We start from the raw sequence: 15,313 nt of genomic DNA on the forward strand, positions 1-15,313 counted from the left end.
CAAGCTAGCAGCCCGAGTATGGCTGCATTTGGTGGACATTCAGGAATGGGGGGGGGGAATTGTGTGCTGTAGAGGGGATGATGGGTATTCAATTATGCATCCAGGTGTGTTGTAGTTGGATGGCTCAGTTCTGTCCAGATCATTATGTGGGTATGTGCCGGTGACGTTTCTGTACATGTGTATAGCACATTTTAATATTAATATGTTTGTGTGATTGTGTTCTACAGTATGGCCTGTCAGGTTGTACTGTGGATGTGTATGTTTGTTCTTTGTGTTTCTTTCTGATTCACCCACTGCTCCCTCATACACTTCCAGTTCACCTTTTGTGCATCCAACACAGTCTCCCCTTTGCGGATTATTACATTACCCGTCCCCCCACACCTTCTCTGGTTGATGGCCCATGGCATGATCAAGGGAACACATTGTATACACTACATATCTCTGGTACCTGTATGGTTATGAGGACTACCCTAGCATTTTTCACCTTCCACATGCTGTACATCACGCACATAGGTACACGCAAATACCTATCTTTGACATGGTAGGTAGACCTGGGTAATACCGGTTCATCTTTGATCCATCCTGACAAGGACGGCTTGGACTGCAAATGGGCAGATTTTGGCCGAATGCTCTGACCATTGGTAGGGTTGCCACCTTTTCATATGGCCAGGATGGGATATATTCTGGACACATATCAGATTTTACAGGCCAACACATACCCATAGTCAGTACGATGGATAATACTTTTGTTTTATGCCTAAATGTAAGCTTATTGTTGTAGTTTAGATGCTTCTTCTGTTTTGTTTACTTGTTTATTCTAGTTCTTGTAACATGTAGGTATGTTACATATGGAAATAACTATTGTATGTGACTATTACATGAGATGTGGGACATAATTATGTCATACGGTCGCAGGATATTTTACATTTATAATGGTTTTGGTATGGTCACAACTGCCCAGATGGGTAGTGTCCCTCACAATGTGGGACAGATGGTAACCCTGACCATTGGCCTAGACTTAGCTATTGGCGGCGCACTAACACGATGCATTTCGCTTCCACTTGGTATAACTATCAGCACTTCATTAGAATACGGGCATGGGGTTTTAAATGTCATTTGTTCGAGGGATGTGGACCCAATATTCAGCTACGTGCATTTGTGTTTGCTTCTTATTTTTGTGTTCGCAAGAACTGTCTTGCATGCTTTGCATACGTTTCAGTATCCACGGACACTGACAGGTGTGATTACTATTGCAGGCAGGCTGTAATATTCAGCATTTTAGGTTGCACGTAAACATCCATGTCCACGCCTCCGTGTGGCGCTTCGACATGCCCCATGCACTCGCGCACATTTCCTATGCATGTGGATATGGCGGCAACAGTGCTACTGCGCCATCTGCACTCCGCATGGTCGGCGCAAGCCTAACGCCGGTCTTGCGCCGAGCTTCATGAATCCCGGGGTTTATTTAAGTTTAGGTCGTATTATTCCTTTGTCTATAGCAGCTTCGGCTGGCTTGTAGAGAAGAAGTGATAGCTTGCTTGCCCTGAACAGTGGTGTATTGATCTTTTTGCATGTGTGTAATTGAAAGTTAAGAGATTGGTCTAACCAAATGACAAGGTATTTGGAGGATGTGGTAGTTTCAGTGTGGCATTGTTAACATCTTTAATATTAAGGAAACTGGGAGTTTTAACTATTTTTGCTTTGTTGCAAATAACATTGCTTTTGTTTTTGAGGGAATTGAATATACGTTTCTGGGTTAGTAGCCATTAGTTGAGGGTTTGCAGGTCATCATGGAACTGAGTTTGTAAAGTAGGGTGCCATTTGTTTAACTTGATCACATCATCTGCATAAAAAATTACAGGTAACTGAGGATGATCAGATGGGAGTTTGTTGATAAATATGAAAAACAGAATAGGGGCGAAAATGGAACCCATTCATAACAGGATATTTTTTAGAGGTGGTGGTGTCCACTTTCACCTTGAAGGATCAATTGATGAGGAAATCTACAAACCAATGTTTTGCATCATAACTAATGCCTATTTCAGCTAGCTTATAAAAGCATAAGTTGTGGTCAATTAGATCAAAGTCTTTTGTGAAGTCATTGAAGACAGCTCCTGTGCCTTTGTCCATATTGTATAGTATATCATCTGTGAGGGGAGCTGTTATGGTGCTTCATCCAGACAAGATCCATGTTGCACCCTGGACAGAATATGGCCCTGATGTCAATAGGCAGTAATTTGGTTGTAGATTTTTTTGTATTATTTTACATAAAGTGGGAAGTATTCAGACAGGATGGTTTTATGAAACAGTAGTTGGCTTGGGTAGTTTTGGAATAAGAGTGACTATAACTGTTTTCCATATCTGAGGCATAATCTTATTAGTTAAGAAAAGGCTGTACTTGTGAGTGACAGGATAGCAGATGACGTCCTTACAGAAGATGAATGAATCAAGGGGCTAGGTTTTCTGTGCCTGGGGGAGTATCTATTGGTATTTGGTCCAACTGTGTTTCAGTCTCTTTGCTTATAACCTTTTTGAAGGGAATAGTGGAATGTAAAGGGGAAAGGGTATAGCTATGGGGTGGCAGGTTTGTGTTGTTGATGTGTGGCAGGTTGCTGAACTCATTCAGGAAGTCAGTGCTTGAAAGTTTGCATGTGGTGGTGTTAGAGGGGTTCACGGGTGTAGAATTGTGTTGTATTTTCCAACCTATCAACATGCTGATTTCTCTCCAGTATTGTTTTAAATTTGGCTAAAAGTGAGATTTGATTGTTTTGGTTATGGTTGTGTTTGTGTCAGCAGACGGATTGCTTGGTTAGGTTGTGTAGTGAGGTATATTTAGCTCAGAAGACTGTGGTCGGGTCACATTTCCAATTGTGTCATGCTTCACTGTGTAATTTGAGGAGGTGTTTATTAGATTTATAAGGTTGAAGTAGCCTTTGTACTAAGGGAAAGAATTTGTTTTGCAATACCAATAGGGTATGGGTAATGTTGTTAGCTGCTTCACTGGGGTCTTTTTATGGCAAGTAAGTGAAATCGGTACTTACGTATTATCGCAACCACATTCCGAATAAGAGAAACGGCTCATCTACAAGCCGTTCTCCTGTCGGAATGTGTGATATATAAGGTCGCCAAGGTTTGGAAAGCAACTTGATACATACATGCCAGAAATTAGTTGTTCTCTGCGGTTTTAAAACAAAAGTAGGCACCACCTGTCATATGTTTCAAGTCTCAGACTGATAACATGGACATTGTCAAATACAAACCTCGCTATGAGACCTTTTTCTCTTTATTTCAAAGCATGATGAAGTAGTTTCATAAATTATATAAACAGATGCACTTCAGGAGCAAGACAAGAAATTGGCATTACTACAACCGTCATTGTTATAACTACAGGTAGATAACCTGTTTAAAGTGGTCCGCACGATTCACATGCCAGATCTTGATGACTTAAGCTTCTGCTTATGCAAACTACTGGCAATGATATCATGCAGAATTTTACTTGCATGACACAGCATCATGAAGTTCAAATGTGGCACACTGCTTTAATTCATCAGCGCTTTACATGCCAAAGATACAAAGTCAAAGAATTACTAGAAAAATGGGGCCTTTAATGCGTACGCCATGACCCTTTGGTCTGTGTGCCCCATGGAAATGCCGATAGACATCTGTTAAAGAAGCATTTAAAAATACACCTTTTAAATGTTCTGCTTTTAATATTTGTATTGATGTGTTTTATTATATAGCTTTCAATGTTTTGTGATGATAAAATGTTCTGGTCATGCTGAAAGTGGCCTGTGAAGACAGACTTCAAATGCGGTTGCGATAATACATAAGTACCGTGAAATCAAGATGGTTTGTATGAATATGTATCCAAAATTTAAATTTCTCACACTTTTTAAAATCAGTTTGACTTGCCATCTTGTCTTTCTGGAGTAATATCTGAAAAATAAAAAGCAGCATTAATTTATTTAGTCACATCTGCAGTTTTGATAACCTTGAGCTGATCAACATGAGCAATTTTACATTTTGTATCCCTACGACTCTTGCCACGTCTCTTAAGTTGATAAACTAGTGGGCTTGTCTGTCTGAGTATAGTGTATGGTCCTTCACAGTTTCAAGCAAAACAACCTCAAAATAGAAATCATTTCAGCATGACCTGTTGACCTAGCTTCAGCTGCACTATCTCAGCTGAATTCACAAAGAGTTTATATATTTTCCCTGCATGAAATAAACTCATATTGTCGATACACCTGCAAAGTCTGTAACCAAGCCTGCTGTGCTATAGTGAAAGAAAAAGACTGTGGGCTATTGATGAATCAAATAAAAAATGCAATGGAATTTTTCACACTGTTATTAACTCAAGTGGTGAAATGCCTGACTTTACATTTGGCCATGGCTAATGGGTCGATAAGCTACTGGGCAACCAGTGCCCAGTTGTCCATTTTGTTTATCAAGGATAACTCTGCTGAGTGAAAGCTGGACATAAAACCAATCAAACTGCCAAACATGAAATAAGAATTGCTACACTCGGTGGAGGTTCGTTGACAGGATACAGCTTGGAGGTGGATGTCATGATGATATGGAGAAGGGTGGACATCCTATGTGTCCAAGAGACTAGATGGAATTGCTGTGCAGCAAAGGCACTTGGATTGGGATGCAGAGTCTACTACACAGGAGGACAGGCTAGAAATGGTGTGGGAATTGTGGTGAACGATTGGTGTTAGAAGGCAGTGAGGGATATCATAAGAATTAGTGGCAGACTCATGGCAATCAGACTCCGACCTAATGATAGGACAGTATTCATAATCTCAGCTTATGCCCCACAGCAGGGTTGTGATAGTGAAGAGAGCAGTACATTAAGACAGCAACTGTAGGATCTGCTAGATAAAGCAGGACAACATGAATTGGTGTTGATAATGGATGACTTGACTGTACATATTAGAACAGACAGAACAGGATATGAGAACTGCCTTGGTCCGCATGGGTGGGGCAACAGGAATAAAGAAGGAAAAGCCATTCTATACCTCTGTCTGGCAAATGGCTTGATAGCAGGCAACACATGGCTCAGAAAGTGAGACAGTCACATAATCACATATAAAAGTGGCCAGCGTGCAACTCAGGTAGATTTCCTCCAAGTAAGAAAAGGGTATGGGGTAGATTCAGTGATTGCAAAATCATCCCCAGTGAAACAGTCGATCCACAGCATAAACCACTAGTTGCCACAATCAGCTGCAAGCAGTGGTTAGAGAAAGCTCGAAGGTCAGCAAAGACCAGGCTGAAGACCTGGAAGTTGACTAGACAGAAAGCATTTCAGTTCAAGGAATTAGTCAGGGCTCTAGCACCCCCAAGAAAAAGAGGAAATAGATGGGACTGGAAGAAGAATGGCAACCCCTCAAAAGAGCATGTGTGAGGACAACAAAACAGATATGTGGCTGAGCCACGTATGGAAATAAGGTACCTAAGGAAAGCTGGTGGTGGAATGCAGAAGTCCTGGAAGTCATCAAATGAAAGAAGGAGTCCAGGAAAATATGGGAGATAGAAAAGAATGACCAGGCTAGGAAGGAATACTGGTTGGCTGACAAAGAGGCTAATAAAGGAGTTGCAATAGCAAAGACCAGGGCATAAGAGGCACTCCACCAGCTTCTGGAAAGTGAGTCAGTAGGTGGCACAAAGTAACTATATCAGGTTGCAAGGCTAAGACAGAAAGATAAAGGAGATAGTCAGACACCCTTCATAAGGGATGCCAGCAGCAACCTGCTCAGCAGTCTGAGGGATATCAAAAGCAGATGGAAGGAGTACTTCAAGCAGCTTTTGAATGAAGAAAACCCCACAGAAGCTGTACTGCTCCAGACACAGTCCAGAAAGACAGAAGAGCAAGACCTCACCACAGAAGAAATAAGAATAGCACTAAGGAAAATGAAGTCAGGGAAAGCAGCAGGGTCAGATGAGGTCACAGCAGATATGATAATGATGCTGGGTGAGACTGGAGAGAAATGGCTCCTGAGGGTACTCATAGCACTGTGGATAGAAAGGCGTATCCCAGATGACTGGAGAATAGTCATTCTAGTGCCAGTGTACGAGAACAAAGGGGGGCATTCCCAGCATTGGGAAATACAGAGAGATCAGACTCCTGTCACATCGTGTGAAAGTTCTGGAGAAAGTGATTGATAAGTGAATATGCAGAGTAGTAGAAAATAAGAGGGGAGATGAACAGTTTGGATTCAGATCACGATGCAGAACAACTGACCCATTGTTTGCAGTGAGACAGATGAGTGAGAAGAAGCTAGAGATGAGGAAAGAGAATATTTATAGAGCACTTACTAGTATGAATATTACATAAGTAGACTTTTAAGGTTGTATTTTAAAGTATTTTGAAGGGATTGGAGCTAAAACATTTTAATGAGTTCTAAGATTGATTTTAATAACAAGTGAGTGATTACTAATATTATTACTGTTTCTATTCTAATGATTTTTAAAAGAAAGGCAGCATTGTTTTTTATTAATTCTACAATTTGTGTTTATGTGTATAGTACCTTTACATTTTTTTCTAAAAAAAGTTATACAGGGAAGTGACATTAAGAAGATACTATATCTGAAGAAGTCTCCCGTGTGAGACAAAAGTGCTTAAATTGGATTTTGTATGCCTTAGTATGAGTGTTGCATTTTATTTTAATAAAGTATTTTTTATTGAATCCTCCGTTGTTTTTCTCCGCTGTAAAAATTTGGTTCTGTGTCATTAAGACAGTGTGTGCCCCTGCTGTATACAAATAATATTTTTCTTTCAGTTTATATTAAACTTATTTTATTCTAAAGCTATGATCAATTTTGTTGAGCATACTTTGTATCACAGCTCTATGCCTGTCCAAATACAATAAGGTCTTGTCTGTGTGATGTGATGTCTGTTCTACTGTGGGACAGAACTGTGTAATGAATTTTAACTTCTGCATTCACTAATAAATCACTAACAAAGCATTTATATATAGGTGAAAAACCTTCTCCACTGATAACATCCTACTAAAAATGAAATAATAATTTAGTTTGAATGCTCCATTGCAATGCATGCAGATATTTTGGAGCAGGACACAATAAATAAAAATGACAAAAGCACATAGACACACACACATACACACACACACACACACACACACACACACACACACACACACACACACACACACACACACACACACACACACACACACACACACACACACACACACACACAAAATGCTGCAAGTGTGAGAATCCAGTGGACAGCTGAGCAGCAATGGTATACTTTACCTGAGGATAAGAAAATCAGGATCATTTTGGGGACTGGCCTAGATCTCATTTTAGGAGGGTGTGAAGACATCTTGGAAAGGCCTCTGATGAATATCACATCATATGAGAAGAAGAAGAATTTACAATATATTAAACTACGGACATATGAATATAAGGGGATGGCATTAAGGGTCCAATTCTCTATTTATGCTGTCATATTGACCATGTGTGGTCACAATGTTTATAACTAATGGAGTCTGCCCTCCTGGCTTTGGTGCGCATGTTGCTTGTAATTGTTCATGATATGCACATTTTCTTTACTTATTACTATTATTGTAGTTGATGCTTGTTTCATTCATGAAGAGTATCCTACCCTTCTACACTTCGACCAGCTTATAGTAGCGCATAAAATACTACATCAACCTGATAACACCCCTGCCCTCAAAAATATTCTCACCCCTCATAGTGCCCCCAGGCCATTACGCTCAGCTGATAAACTAATGATACTGACCCAAAAATCCAACAACTCTGCAGGTGATGCTATACTTGCCAACTCAACCGGTAAAATCTGGAATCTACTCCCTACTACCATTACCAAGGAAACCTCACTACCCCTGTTTAAAAGAGAACTTAAAAAATCCCTCACATCTCATTGGCTGTGCTCTTGTTCTAAACGTGACTAACACCTTCACTAATACATGTCTTGCTACCCAACCTGCTGTTTAGCCAAGTATCTATGCCTCATAGCATTTGACTGTCTAAGCATTGTGAATTATGAAATCTGATTGTATTCTATGTTCACATTTTCTGATACGTCTCTGCCAATCAGATGTAAGTCTGCACATTGTGTATATTGATAGCTGCCTGTATTCTCTGTCTATATTTTTCTAAACATGTCTGCCTGAGTTTTTCACTCAGTGATGTATGTACTGTCTCTTTTTTGGTATGTGGAGCTTTTCTCCCCGGGCCTCTGCTGAAAATGGACATATATCCAGTCGGACTATCCCGGTCAACAAATGTAAAGTAAAATAAAACCAAATAAAATAAATAAAAATAAAATAAATGAAAAACAAGCATGAAGAATTTTAATGTTGGTAAACAGGCGTTCTTCTGAATTACAGACGTGTTAGTTTGACTCCGATATACAAGTGCATTGTACGGATGTTGACAGTTAACCTATGCACCTTACTGGAAGTTTGCACGTATTCTGCCAATTGTCACAACATTGGTTTTATTTGTGTGGTACTGTATAGTTGTTTGCCTATTTAAATACAAATAATTAAGAGAAGGTTTGTAGAGGACTGTACAATGTAAAAGGGCCATTAAGAAGTGAGAGATATTTAATGCTTTTCTCATATTTACAGTGCACCATATAGCTAATCATCCCATTAAACTGCAGGTGTTTGACTCAGTAATTATGAATTTTAGGGAGAGAGAAAGATTTTTATAACCTTTTGTATAATATCAATTAAATGGATGATCAGACAAGAGGCCTATGATGGAAAAGGCAATAATGAGAGGTTTTCATTGAAACCTAGATTACATTCAAGACATGTATAATACTTTTAATTCAATATGCCAAAGCACAAGTTTGTTATTTTAATTTATAATCACAAGGGATGCTTGATTCAATATTTTTGTATGATTTTTTGTGTGTAATTAGTATAATTAGAAACAGCTGGAGATGTGGCTATCTAAGCAGCAGATTGCAATTTAAAGCAGGTCTAAGGAAGCACAGGAGACAACCACTTACTGTTTATATACCTGCCTGTTTAACAAATGTATTTTTTTTTGTTTCTCAGCTCTGCATTTTTATTTTAATTATTTATTGTAATCGAAGATGCTGGCAAAGCAAAGTTCATGAGCAGTTTGTTGTTGTCTTTTTCTTACATACTTACTACTTTTATGAAGAAATCTCTGTTCTGAAAGAAGATTAAACCCACCTGTTCACTACAGCATAAAGGTAACTACCTGTGGACTGAAATACATGCATAAAGGAAGTTAGAAAGAGTAACATGGTAATAATGCAGGGCAATATGGAGTCACACAAATTTCTAAAAGCAGATTGGCCAATTAGCAGTAAGCCTTCAAAGGCAAGAGGAACCTCACGGTGCTTATGTGAAACTGTGGGTAACGATACATGCAGCCACTTCACTGACTGATAAAATGTACCGTGTTCCCCACATTTCTGTGACCTTGGGGGTCTGCAACATTAGTTACAAGGAAGGTGTGGACAAAGCCCTTTGCATGGATCACTCATTGAATAGGCTATGGAGAAGTAAACTGTCCCATATATGCAAGCTTCAGGGAACAGAACAATCATGTATAATGCAGCCCCAATATAACATCATGGATGAAAATCATCTAGCACTGCAGTCCCAACTTTAATCAGTTCATCATCAGTTACAAGTGTCTGGTGACAGCAGTGTTTCAGCTGATGAATTTGTCCTCAGCCACACTAACAGGCTCCAAGTCAGGAAGCTATTTTAGGATCTGACTAATGCTTTTGGCAGCCAGCAACCCACCGTCTTAAAAATGGTGGCACTTCTTCTTGCAGTTCCCTTACCGAATATATGCAACAAATTTCTCTTATACTTCAGGCTCCCTGCTAGCAAAACAGGCAAGAGCAATTGATTCTAAATAAGAAGCAATTGCGCTGTTGACAATTTCAGAAACCTCCTTTGTTGAATTTATTTATTTACTTTGGTAATCCACTGTAAATTGGCCTGAGTTTGATAAAATGATTACCAAAGTAAGTTACTATACATACATGCTGGGCACACCAAAATAAGGTGTGTTAAACACTTCATAAACATGTAACCTGTAGCTTAACATATGAGGTAAAAATATACACAGCAGTTGAGATTCTGAATACACCTGTTTTAAACAGATTAAAAATTGTTAATGAGTACAAAGGTACATCATATGCAGAAACACTGCATCATCTCACTCAGAATGAACAGCATTTTATACAACAATAATAATTGCACTTGCCTTGATGTTAAAGCTCGTCACAGTGAATGTTGTGTCTTTCGGCTTTTAGGGGTCGCCACAGCGGAACTCCGGTCTGCTAATGATTGGCAGTAGATTTTTACGTGCCGAGTTGCCAGCCCTGACGCACAACCTTCAACGAAGGTACGCCCATTCACGCATGTCTCCACACAAAAGACGCTCTAGCTGAGAATCGAACAGGACAACGTCTTACTGTGAGGTGACAACGCTAGAAAGACAAATACCAGGCTTCTTCAAAAAGTCAAAAACAGATGTAATTTCTTCACCACTAAAAAGTGTTGAAGAAATTACATCTGTTTTTGCCTTTTTGAAGATTGCCATTTGTATTTTCTTTATTTATGGAGCTGTGAGTGTCTTTCCTAAATACCAGGCTTCTGACTGGAAGACCTATTAGCTGTTTTTCTCCCACTATGGGTTACAGTGCAGGAAGAAACAGGCAGGACAGATGAGGGGAAGGGTGCTCAACATTCCTACTTTACCATTTGCAAGGCAGGCCAGAGTACGAACCAATCAGTCTGCCTATTGTGAAGCATCAAGAGTCAGCAACAGCAAGGTATAACAAGAAAAAGGAAAAAAAAGCCATGAGAGATTTATTTAAGCATTTGGAGGTAGCTACTATCAGTGCTACACTGATACCGTTTAAGAGAGGGGTAAGGAGTTTGGAAGCACTCTATGTTAGGCTAAGGTGAGGAGGCCCTTACAGCAGGGTAAAATGGTGGGCTTTATGCAGGTATGGTAAAGCATAGCCTGGATTGCATTACTGTCCTGCGAAATTTGGGCATGGACTACTACATGTCAGTTTGGCTAAACATTCCATATGGAATATTAATGCAGAACAGAGTGTAGGCTGTTTTTCTGTATTCTGCTACAAATGTGCAGTGAGTGCAGGGCTGCAAAAGCAAGCAAACAAGTGGAAAAGAAAGAGAGAGAGAGAGAGAGAGAAAATAAGAAGAACTAGGAGAATATAAATAAAATAATAAATAAGCACATATGGTTGCAATCATGCTCCTGCCTGCTTAGTTTGCAAGCCGGTGTTTCGGAGTATAAGTCTAGCAGCATTAATGAATAAATAGTAGAAGGCAGTCAGCTGTGACCATGGAATCATGTTAAGATAGCAGAGTTATGACTACAGGCGGTATGAGCAGGGTGGGGTAAATATTTGTTTAATTGTTTGAGAATTGCATGGGGGAAAGTGGAGGTAAGAAGAAATAATGGTTTGTTGGTTTCAGAATGAATGCAGTAAGCTATAAAATAAATAATTATTGTTATGGCATCCTGTAATTTATTGAAGATAGGAAAACAGATGTTCATTACAAAGCATGTTGCTGGCATTATCAGTGGGTGATTATTTGTTTGGTGGGATTTAATTTATGGTGGGGTTAACTCATTATGGCTAAAGGTCACAGTGGAATAGGCATAACACTGAAGCAGCAACTTATATGTTACCAGGCTGCTAGTGTGAGTGTGGCTGAACTAATTATAGTATATATATATGTATAGAGAGAGAGAGAAAGACACACACACACACACACACACACACACACACACACACACACACACACACACACACACACACACACACACACACACACACACACCTGCATATTTGTCCCTGTGATAATGGCACTAGACAAGATCAACTATATAGACAGTAAGTAAGTATGGTGTGTGAATGTCCATGTGTGTGTAAGAGTTTTATCCCCTAAGTCACTCTACTTGGAAAATTGCTGGTCTGGCAGTTAATACTTAACCTTTGGTTAGATAGATTGGTGTATGGCATATTTATAATGTATTTCCAGTGTAGATTTTGATAGGCTTACCATAATGCAAGGGAGGAAGGGGATTAGGTTTGGCATAATGGTAAGGGGCTTTACCTTACAGACACAAGGTTCATAGCTTGATTCTGACTTCATGCCATTGGTCCCTCAGAATAATCATCCTAGCATTCACCTATAAAATAAAAATAATGCTGTTCTTTCCTTTTCTCTTGAATGCCACACTACTTGATATGGTAATTTTATCAAGACAAATGCTGCAACAGCAGAGTTTGCCAGTTGCATATTAATATCAAAACAGAAATGGAGAAGTCTTCAGTAGTTCCCGTGTGGTATTTAAGCAATAACCAATGTCTGGGTGTGGGTAATGCTGGATTTACCCATGGTTGGTGTGGTTTGGTCACCAGGGCGAAGCCCAAGTGACCAAACAAAGAAGTGGGTTATTGCTATTATACAATGACATTATTTAAGGAAAAACAATACTTACTTTTCTTAAATTATGGCATTGTATAATGCCTCTGTGCTGCCCTTCTGCAGCTGTCCTGGAGCAGTTCTGATGTACTGCGCATGCGTATGCTTACGCAGTACATCAGAGCTGAGTGTAGAGGAAGCAACGGAGAAAGGAAGATCTCCGTTGGTTTTTAAAGTTGTCTTGCTATGTTAAATGAGTTTAACATAGCAAGATATCTTTAAAAAAAGCAATGGAGAAAGAAAGATCTCCGTTTCCTTTTTTAAAGCTGTCTCGCTATGTTAAACAGGTTTAACATAGCGAAACAGCAACAGAGAAAGGAAGATCGCTCTTCCATTCTCTGTTGCTGCCTAACACAAAAAAAGTAAAGACTTATACTAATGGAAAAGGTCTGGGCGACCGGACCTTTTTCCATCAGTATAAGTCAGATTTACAATGGGCACGCTGACCAATCAGCGTGCATGTTTTGGAATATTAATGGGGTCATTGTACAATAGAAGTTAATACACAGTGTTCATGATTTCATGTTTCTTTATTGTCATGGGTTTGATTCCAAGTTGGCATCACCCACACTTATTGACTTTTATGTACATTTTAAGTAGGATTACAGCAAATGTTTGATTAAACATTCCTGGTAATGAGTGAATGCACCTAAGCAAGATGTAACTGGGAAAAACCTTGCTGAACTGAAAACTAAAACATTCATGGTCAGGCTAACTGCCTTGAGATTCAGAAGGTTGAAGTAGCTTGTGCAAAATGGCAATGCAATTGGTGTAGGAGATGAATCCACATGAGGTAGGATGCTTGAAAGTGGTAAGTTGAAAAAGGTATTACCGTTTGCGTAGATGATTCAATGGGCAGTGTGGGAGGCACTAACCCATATAATATATTCATTATTTTTGCAGGAAGTTGAGGACAATGAGATGAAAAGAAAGGAGGCAGCCAAAGTCTTGAACAGTTGGAGAAGAAGAACAGAATGTGCCAACCTGGGTAATATCAGAATAAATGGAATTCTTTGAAGAGTCAGGTGATTTCACTACTAAATGATATGGCCAGGGATGAAGACCCAGGTGAAGGAGCTAGCAGTCAACACAGAGTGAAGAGGGGTTTGAAAAAAAATGAGGTCTACGAAATGGTACAGGAGTAGCAGAACAAAGAGATGTAGACAAGCTGTGTGCAGTGAGAACACAATCTGCCACACACTGGAAGAGGTGTCCCCAAATTTTCATATACAAGCTGATCCTATAGATAGTCAGGCAGTGGGAGGTGCAGGAGAGGATCTTAGTCTATTACTAGAGCAGTGCAATAATTGGAGAGAGCAGATGAAGGGCATTGTCTGCGGAAGGATGAAATGTATAACAGTTGTTGTGGGAGGCTGATATGCTGAATGAGATTGATGGGAGAAGAAGGTTAGAGACATCTGCAGATATGGAGCCAGATATGAGTCCAGTGGAGACCATTTGTCAGGTGGAACCATGCTAGGCACTCTCAAAAAATAAAGCGTTCATTAATGCTAGACTAGTAGAGGGTGAGAGAGATGACCAGATTATGTCTAACCCAGGACTTTCAAGGAATGTATACACTTAACAGCTCACATACAGGTTAACACTGAAAGAAAAAAATTGGAGTGGTAATTACATTGATATGTTCAATTTGATTGAGTTGTCAGGACTCATAGAATTTTAGATGCTGATGTGTAAGGTAGCAAGGACCTAATTGTGGCATTAGCAGCTATGGGTAAAACAGGCTTCCTAAAGGAAGAGATAGGAACTGTGACAACTGGGCCACTGGATTCATATTCCTCATGGCAGTGACACTGGAGAAAGAATGTAAGTTAAGACTGCCCAGGATTCAATAAAAGAATCACAAAATCTCAGAGGGGCCATGTACTGGTACCAGTATGGCTAGAAAATTGAAAGTGGTAGACAAGAAACTTAGATGGGAGAACAAGCATGTGGACACATTGCTGGGTACCTTGGAAAACACAAACATCACAACAACGGTGGAGGCAAGATATCAGGAATTGCTGTGCATTTAATACAGCCAGATGCCAGTGGACAGCTTATTCAAACTGAGCAACTTCAGCAGATACTGGCTAGCAACCCAGAAAAAAGTGTGGCTAGTTAGATTATAGAGAATTTAACCTGAGGCTTTAGGATTAAGGCTAGGGTGGCATCGTCCAGCAATGTGTACAACAACCCAGCTTCAGTAAGGGGAAGGGAAGTATCGCTTCTGGAAAAACTGCACAAAGAAGTACATTTGTATAGAGTTGCATGTCCATATAGGACACCCCATTCAAGCACTTAAAAGTTTTATCATTGGCCAAAAAGAACCCAGTTGAATCTCGGATGATACATTACTTATCGTAGCTGGACTGAGAGTCAGCGAATCAGTCCATTGACAAGAAATATGTACTGGTGATACAATAAACATATTGAGAGGCAGAGGACGTACTCTGATGGCCCAAATGGACATTGAGTCTGACTTCCAACTGCTGGCAGTGCACCCTGCTGACTGACATTTGCTAGGTATGAAAGTGGAAAAGTAATATTACTTCGACAAGTCAATGCTCATGGTGTACATAGTGGTTTGCACCACATTCAAAAAAACTGGACTTGGTAGGTCCAGGAACATCTATGCTCAGCAGTTCATCATCTGGATGGTTTCCTAATCTTGGACCTTGATAGATGTGGCACCAAGGAGACAGTAACAAGGGTAAAGATGGTGTGCCCAAGGCTGTGGAGGTGCCAGGTGCACAAGAAAAGGAAAAAGGAAAAAGGACAAACCAAGGTCATTACAT

Source organism: Protopterus annectens, chromosome 1.part1 (assembly GCF_019279795.1).
Source record: "Protopterus annectens isolate FY-2018-M chromosome 1.part1, PAN1.0, whole genome shotgun sequence".
In the NCBI taxonomy this organism is placed as follows: Eukaryota; Metazoa; Chordata; order Ceratodontiformes; family Protopteridae; genus Protopterus; species Protopterus annectens.